The sequence below is a fragment of the Sturnus vulgaris genome, chromosome 6, assembly GCF_052056855.1.
Source record: "Sturnus vulgaris isolate bStuVul1 chromosome 6, bStuVul1.hap1, whole genome shotgun sequence".
NCBI lineage: Eukaryota > Metazoa > Chordata > Aves > Passeriformes > Sturnidae > Sturnus > Sturnus vulgaris.
Genome location: NC_142248.1, coordinates 44,813,078 through 44,821,257, shown reverse-complemented (window position 1 = coordinate 44,821,257; position 8,180 = coordinate 44,813,078). Strand labels below are relative to the sequence as shown.

Sequence of the window (8,180 nt, the reverse complement as noted above, 5' to 3'; positions counted from 1 at the left end):
AGCTGCACCCAACTCTGCATCCTGGGATTTTCAACCATTGCTGCTCCATGGGAAGTCAGATCCTCCTGTACAGCCAAGTCCCATTCCCAGCTGACTTGAGCAAAAGCAGGAAACGCTTGGAGCAAACAAAACAAACCCCAAAGTGCAGCTGTGTGAATTAGATGGGATGGAATCAGTCTGAGGTCTCACCTTACAGTCCCTGGTTAGAAAAACTGCTGTGTTTATAGGTTGTAACCCCACCTGTATTTATTTCAGTGTCAGTCTAAGCAGATGCTTTACTTAAGCCTATAAATATCTCTTTTTTGCCTGCTTAAAGTATCTGCTTATTTACAAACAGAAATTAAATCCAGTTTAGAGGATATGATGTAACAGGGTCTTATATTGAAATAACAACAAGCTTTGGGTTCCAGCTGGTGTAGCTCAGCTGGCAGATAAGACCATAATACTACTGCATATAGACAAGCCTAGAAGCAAACATATATTCTTGTAGCTTCAGTGCAAAAGGCAAGAAAAAGTGATGATGAGGAACGCTGGAGCCTTGTAAATCAACAGAGCACCATCAGCTGAACTGACAGGAGTTGAACAAAGAGGAGCTGATACCTCAGTGGAAATCAATCCCTTAATGGACAGTTTCCCTTGTCTGTTCCTGGAGTTGATGCAAGTCTCTGGGAGGATTTGAAATGATTATCTGGAAATACACCCTTGTTTGAGCAGGGTCTTTGGGAGGTGTTTCTTTAACTCAAGTTGTGCGAACTTTCAGTCTGATGGTGACATCAGATAAAATCACCTCTAAAGTGGGCTCAATCCTGGATTGCTGTTGCACCAAATCTGGAGGAATTTCCTCGTGGAAAGGGTTGTTAAGCATTGGAATGGAGTGCCTGGGGAGGTGGTGGAGTCCCCATCCCTGGAGATGTCCAAGGAGCTACTGGATGTGACATTCAGTGCTCTGATCTGGGTGACAAGGTAGTGACAGTCACAGGTTGGACTCGATGACTTCAGAGGTCTTTTCCAACCTAAATGATTCTGTGATATGGGATGTGCTATTTATGTCAGTGTGCTGGTAATAAACAGGTTTGTATCACTCAGTTACAAATCCATATGTAAAAGCCATTTCCAGTGTGGGCTGTGAATACCTGGAGGAGCTGTGTGGCACCGGATCCACGTCCTGCTCAGACCTTGCTCTCCCCTGGGAATGCCTCTGCTCTGAGAAACTGAGCTGGGAGCCTTGAACGGGAACCAGTGACTAAATATGAACTCAGAAAAAACAAAGACCCCATTTAGATGTAAATGGAATTGGGGAGGGAGAGGAGGAAGCGGGGGAGAGAAGAAGGAAGGAAGCAGAAATACATAAAATAGGAGTCTACAAGCAGAATTATTTCTTTGCAGATTCCGTTTTCCAGACTCCACATGTTTGTGCAGCCTGATAGCTGCGAGGCACAAGTGCATTCTCCAGGAATGGGGGATGGAACTGGATGATCTTTAAGGTCTCTCCCAGCCCAAACCATTCCATAATTCTGTGATTGCAGATCTGAGCATGGACATCAGCACTGGGCTGCTCCTGAGTTAGAGCAACGGGAAAATGTAGCAGGAAAACCCTGCAAATCTAACAGAGTGGTTTCCTCTTTGCCAGTAACACAAGGTGCACCTTGCTGGGAAGTGTCAACACTTCAGCATTTGCAGAACAGGGTCTGTCAGACCTCTCTGCACAAACACTAATTGCTTTTAGTGGTGAGGCTGCTCAGCTCAGCAGACAGACCCGGGTGCCTCTGGTTCTGTCTCAGCTCCTCTGAGATCAGCCTGTCCTTAAAAACAGATGGTGGTGCCACCCATCTGCCTTCCTTTGGATGGGGAGTTGTCACCCCTTGCAGCTCCAGGAAAGGCTGCAGCAAGCTGGAGATCAGATCTGAAAAGGCAGAGCTCATTTGTCTCCCTGACCAGCAGAATGAGCGCTCAGGATGTGCAAAATGAGGTTAAAACAATGTAATATATATTGTTCCAGCTTTTTTTCCCCTCTTCTGTTGGTGTCACTGGCAGTAACTGACCAAGACAGAGAGAAGGGAAACTGCATGCACAAGGTCGATGTTTTTTCTGAGCTCCAGTGGGAAAATAAAGAGCAAAAAGTCAAACCTCTGCCACAAAACCCTGAGCCCACGTGGCAAATTTACACCTCTGAAAGGGGTTTCTCCACTGCTGCTCACATCAGTCCAAGTGTTGGCATCACACCTGTGCTTGCCCAGCTGGCTTGGCTGCAAGTGTGAGGAGTTACCTGTGTCCTACCCTCGACAAGCAGAAACATCCTCCTTTTCTATATTGTTTCTTCCACTTGCTGGAAAGATAGAGGCAAATCCAAGGGTCTGTCATGCAAGTGCAGAGGATTCAGCAGCTGTTCCACGTCGGGGGCACCAACACAAGAAGAAATTGTCCAAGAGCTCTGCCAAGGGACCCTGCTCTGTCAGGGCTCTCAGCAAACCTTGTTTATTCCCGCCTTGAATTTTTCCTGCAGATGAAGAGCAAGTTATCCTTGGAGACAGAACCCAGATCTGTGCTTGCAAATTGAAATCCTGGGCCCTGCATGCTTCCTGGGAAGAACAGATCAGTGGTGAACACTCACAGCACGCTGTCCTTCACAGGGGCACGTCTGCAGGGGCTTTGCTGCTTGCAAGGGTCTCCTGCTCCACAGTGGGGGCAAGCGTGGTTTTCCTCTGCTGGTTTGTTATTTATTTAATTTTTTATTTTTTTGTGAAAGGCTTTACAGGCTGGGATTTGGAAGCATTCCCAGTTTTTGCAAATAAAACTGAGAGTCTGTCTGAGAGCGTTGGAAGAGGAATCTCAGGAACGTGGGAGCGTTCTCCCTGGAGCCGCTCTGGAGTTTCTCCTCTTGTTGCTTCAAAATATTCCTAAGGCGGTGGTTGTTCTGCACATCTCCAGGTGCTGGAAACAAAGGAGATGTGAGACCTTGCAGCAAGTTTGTTTGGCAAAAAAATACAGGCCAAAATTAAAAGCAGGATTTGCCCCTGCAGTTACGGAACCAAAAGAAGGAAATATCAAACTCTGATTCCGCGTGAGTGAGGACAGTGATGGAACAAATTCCCCGGAGAAACAGGGAATGCTCCAACCCTGGAAGTGTTCCAGGCCAGGTTGGATGGGGCATGGAGGAACCCGGGATAGTGGAAGGTGTCCCTGCCCATGGCAGGGGGTGGAATGATTTGATCTTTAATGTCCTTTACAGCCCAAACCATTCTGTGACTCTGTGATAAATTATCAGCAGTGGTCCCTGTAGTGGAGACTGCAGTTTGTGAAAGACCCTCAGCAAATCATTTTGCCCCACTTTTCATATCCCCACACAATGTCAGGACACCTGAACAGCTTCCAGACTCAGATGGGACTTGAGGAAGGCAAGAGACATCCCAGGAGCTGAGATAAAAGGCTGCAGTTGTCTCCCAGGCTGTCTGTATTAAAACAAGGGACATTCCTTGCTTGTTGTCCCCCATCCACATGAAGGATATGATGACTAATCATAAAATTTTATGGAACAAAAGCTCACGGGCATTTTATTTGCTGTTTTGTGACTTAGGAGTCATGAACAGTTCAGGAATGTGATGAACCCTGAGAAGAAATTTTATCTTCTTAACCAAGGACTGGAACTACGCAGTACCACCAGCAGGATAATCTATTTCCTCCAGGCTGCTGCCTTAAAAATGTCAAAAAAGTTAAAAGGATTCGAGTAAAAATAGAAAACAACATCCTGGATGCTGGGGGAAGGCTTTGTGTCCGATGGGAAGCCAGGGAAGGCAGGAAGTCACCAGGCACAGCTCAGCACTATCAGGGAGCCTGGCTTGCATGGGGATCCGTGGGCTGGGATGGGAGGAGTGAGAACAAACCATGTGGAAAGTAAAAAAATCCAACCTGGCTTTTATTACTGGGGGGAATGGGGTGGTTTCTGCTTGTTCTTGCTACTCTGCCATATGTGTGGGGCCTAAGTGAGATGAGTGCCAGGGCTGAGTTGGCTCTTGGGGGGACAAAACACCTTCTGCTTCCCACAGCAGCATCAGGGTGAACAGAAAAACCTGGGATTTATTATTGCTCAAAGACCATCCCAGCAAACAGGAGCTCTTGGAGTTTCCATGAGGGCAGCAATGGATGGGCAATGCCAGTGATGCTGGGATGGAGATGTGGAGCCATGGGGAGCTGAGGGGTGGCCTGTTTCCAGGGCTTGCTGCTGAAATGTTGTCTTGGTATAATTGAGTGAAGAAGACTCGGCCTGTCCTCTAACAGCAAATTAAACACAACTTTGTGGGTCTGGTGGTTTGCTGCCAAGTGCCAATACAGCTCCATATTAATGGCTTATGACAGGATTATTCTCCCTGTTTTTGGCAGGAAGCAGCTCTTTGGCCTTAATCCTGCTTGTGGCCAAGGGAAGAAACCCAGCTTATCCCACGTGTTTACCAATGGTGTAACTCCCAAATACTGCTTCAATCCCAAGTTTTCAGAGAGGAGCAGAGCAGAAGGACCCTGCATCAATCCAAAAATGCTGCCAGGAGGCAAGGAGAGGTGAGGACCCTTTGTGCACATCCCAGGGTGAAGCTCAGTCTACCCCATGAACAGGAATTCCCCTGTGTAACTGTGTGCATCCATCCTCTAGGCATAAATATAATGTACAAACATCACAATAAAAATAAGAATATATAATACTTTATATAGATATAAAAATATATAAAAATATATGTGTGAGGTTGTTAAATCAACAACTTCTAAACAACTTTTAATACCAGTAGTGAGCTCAATATTTAAATGCCTGAAAGGGGGCAAAACCCCCAAACAATAGGGTTGGAAATGGGAGAGCAAAAGGGATTTGAAGTGGTAAGTTTAGGAGGGCAAAATACTCAGCACACAGCCAGGTCAAAACCTCTTTAGGGGGCATCTGGATGAAGGCTCCTATAGCATTAATCCTTTTTAAAATTCACAGACTCCAGCCAGGGACCTCAGTGATCACAGAAAATCTATTTAAGTGAAAATCTCCAAATTACACACCCAGCATTCCACCCTTCCCTGTGCTTGCAGTGATGAGAGACCAGCCCTTCAAGGGCTTGATTTTGGGAAGAGCTGAGCTGTCAGCACTGGCAGCTGAGCTTCCCTGAACTGAACTGGCAGCATCACTGGAAATAAAAGCAGGTTTGTTTTTTTTCAAAATTTCTCCCTGATTGTTGGAGTTTTGGCTGGTTCTGTGAGGATTTGCTGGTGTGGGCAGCAGGGCTGGGCTGCACTGGAGGCTGCTGGACTGGTCAGTGCAGGGGCTGGGGGGAGGACAAAGGTACGTGTGTGCAAACCACCAAAACCTCCAGGAAAAATGAGGACAGGCTTGAATTTTTATAAGGAGGTCAGCACAGCCATGGCTTTGTGCTTCCCACGGACCTGCGGACAATGTCCCTTCTCACTGTTACACATTTGCAAAGAGGAGGAGGGGAAAGAATAAAAGTCAAACTTTGTCTCCTTCTCCTTGCCCGTGCCAGCCATGCCCTGTGGGCATAGAGGAGGTGACAGGGTGGCTGGGGTGGAGGCGACACCCCGCAGCAAAAAATACAGAAAATAAAAAAAAAAAAAAAAAAAGCAGCTGCCATCGCTGCATCCGTCAGAGAGGCACAGGGACGACGCGAATTTTGGGAGGTAGAAATGTTTATCTTGACTTCGCGCTGGAAACTGTGTGGAGTAACCAGGAGTCAAAGCATGAATAGCTAACTACAGGGAGAGAAGAAAAAAAAAAACAAGAAACCCAAAGCCCTCAGGACGCTTCAGTCTGCTTTAATGCTCTCATGTGGCACGAAACAGAGACATCTGCACTTTTTCTGTGTTTCCTTATCTTCCCCAAAACAGAGGAGCATTTACCCACATGAACACATTCGTGAGAGCATCCAGGCACAGACACGCTGAAATATTTAAATGTAGCACCATGCTCAGTCAATGACCTTTGCATAATTAGCAGCTCTTTCTCTTTCTGATCATGGAAATGGCCCGTGGCTTCTGCCTTTGTGCTGCCTGCTATAGTCTCCATATGCTCCATTTGCATCCTGGAATTATCGATCTCCCTGCGTCTCAAACGTAAAGATTTATAAGATTTATAAGGGTTGGGGATCCCAGGTGGGGAGGTTGAGGTCACCGAGGCTTTGGCTGCTGCAGATGGGACCAGAGCAGAGGGTTTGGCTGTGCAGGGCCTCCCTAATGAGTTGCAGGTTGGGTCAGTTCTTGGATGAGGAGGCTTCCTATGACTCTGTTCCCATCTCTTCCCCAAAACCAGACAAACGAAACGCAAAACAAATAAAATAATGCATAAAATGAATCTTGTGAAAACTTTTGGGGCAAGGCCAGGCTGGATGGGGATTGAAGCAACCTGGGCTAGTGGAAAATGTCCCTGTCCATGGCAGAGGGTTGGAACTGGATGGGATTTAAGGTCCCCTCCAACTCAAGCCATCCCACAACCCTGTGATTTTGCCACCACCAGATTTGGATTTATAAGGTTGCTTTTGCTTTCCTGGATGCCTGGATTTGACTAAAACATCCGAGGACTCCTTCATTCCAGAAGGCAGATGGCGATTTTTATTAGCAAGTGGTTTCCTGTTCTTTTGATTCCTACAGTAATGTATTTTCTGTTGCTGGGGTTGGATGTACTCTCTGTATATGATTGCTAACCCTTAGCAATGAATTCATGTTGATTTTCTTTCAGCTCAAAGGCTTTCCTCATTCATCTTCTGTCTCTTAATGGCAACAGCAGGTACGTGTGCTCGCTCTTTCTGTACCAAAAAATGTCACACACGCTTTTCACGGATTCTCCTGGTGTTTCCATACAAAATCTTCCCCTCTTTAACAGATCTGGTAAATCTCAGCCACGCGAGTGCCTTTTCCCTGCCCAAAAGGCGAGGAGCTCTCAGCCTCTCCCGTGATAACTCGGCTCCTTTGTTAAGGAAAGGCATTATCTGATGAGGTACAAGGCATCTCCATCTCCTAACGATTCCAGCAGCAATCAGGGGCCCACCAGGGCTGTGTTTCTCAGCCATTACCTGATTGCTGTGGAGCACCGTTCCCGCCGTCCATCTCCTAAAGAGCCCATCATAAAGACAACTCGACCGGAATCCCGGCCGCTCCCGACAATAGCGAGCTTTTCAGCTTGTAAAGATAATGACTTACTAATTACCCAGACGGAGGAGAAGTGACCATCTATAATCTTGCAGCCCAAGCTCCCACAGCCGGCAGGAAGGCAGCGCTCCGGATTTTGGGAGCTGCCGCCGCACGTTGATTTTGCAGGATGCTGCAGGATGTCGCTCCTTCTGCCACATCCTCCTGACATCTGCGCGCCGATGGTGGTCGCTGCTTTTTGGTGGTGTGTTTGTTGTGGTTTTTTTCTTTTTTTTTTTTTTTTTTTTTTTTTTTTTCCCCTCTTGCTCAGATTTCAAGGATTTTGGGGGCTGCAGCAGCCTTTTTTTTTTTAATTATTATTTCTTCCCCCTGAGTTTATGCACTGGCTGGCTGAAGGCAGCCTGGAAGCCTGCCAGGGGCACCTGGCAATGCACTCAGTAAATTATAGCAGTGAAAAGAATGTCAGATGCTGGGAGGGAGCTATAAGGCTTTACTGGTGTATACACTTTGGAGGCCAAATGCTGCTTTTATAACATATTCAGGTATGACCTGGCATCTCTTTACCCTAACAAGACGTCGAGGAGAAAATGATGAATTGCCAGATCTTGCTGCCCACGAAGACAGAACTCCCAAGTTGTTGTTAACCACAGAATGGACTCTCAGAGTGGTTTGGGCTGGAAGGGATGCTTAAACATCATCTTGTCTTAAGCCACCTGCAATGAGGAGTGACATCTTCAACCAGAGCAGGTTGCTCAGAGCCCTGTCCAGCCTTTGCCTTGAATATTTTCAGTGATGGTCACCCACCACCTCTTTGGCCAACCTGTTCAGTGCTCCACCACCAAACCTTCCTCAAAGAACACGAGGTCCCACCAAGATCCCACAGTCCTTTCCATCCCACCAAGCCCCTGAGCGTTTTCCTTCTCTTCCAAAATCAGTGCTGCAAAGATTGCCAAAGGCAGTGATGAGGAATTTGGGGGAGACAAGGGGATGGGCTCCCACGGGCTGAGTGCTTTTGGCTGTGGAGCTGAATCCTGCCTGGATCACACTGGAGG

General features: G+C 47.1%; 1 long non-coding RNA gene across 1 annotated transcript; it reads right to left on the bottom strand.

The window, feature by feature from the left end:
* Positions 1 to 361: 361 nt before the first annotated feature.
* Positions 362 to 7,278, bottom strand: LOC148223469 (uncharacterized). The gene is made up of 2 exons (XR_015804349.1): positions 7,180 to 7,278; positions 362 to 2,931 (listed from the first exon to the last, which is right to left on the bottom strand). It is a non-coding gene; the product is annotated as an uncharacterized LOC148223469 (long non-coding RNA).
* Between the last annotated feature and the right edge of the window lie 902 nt (positions 7,279 to 8,180).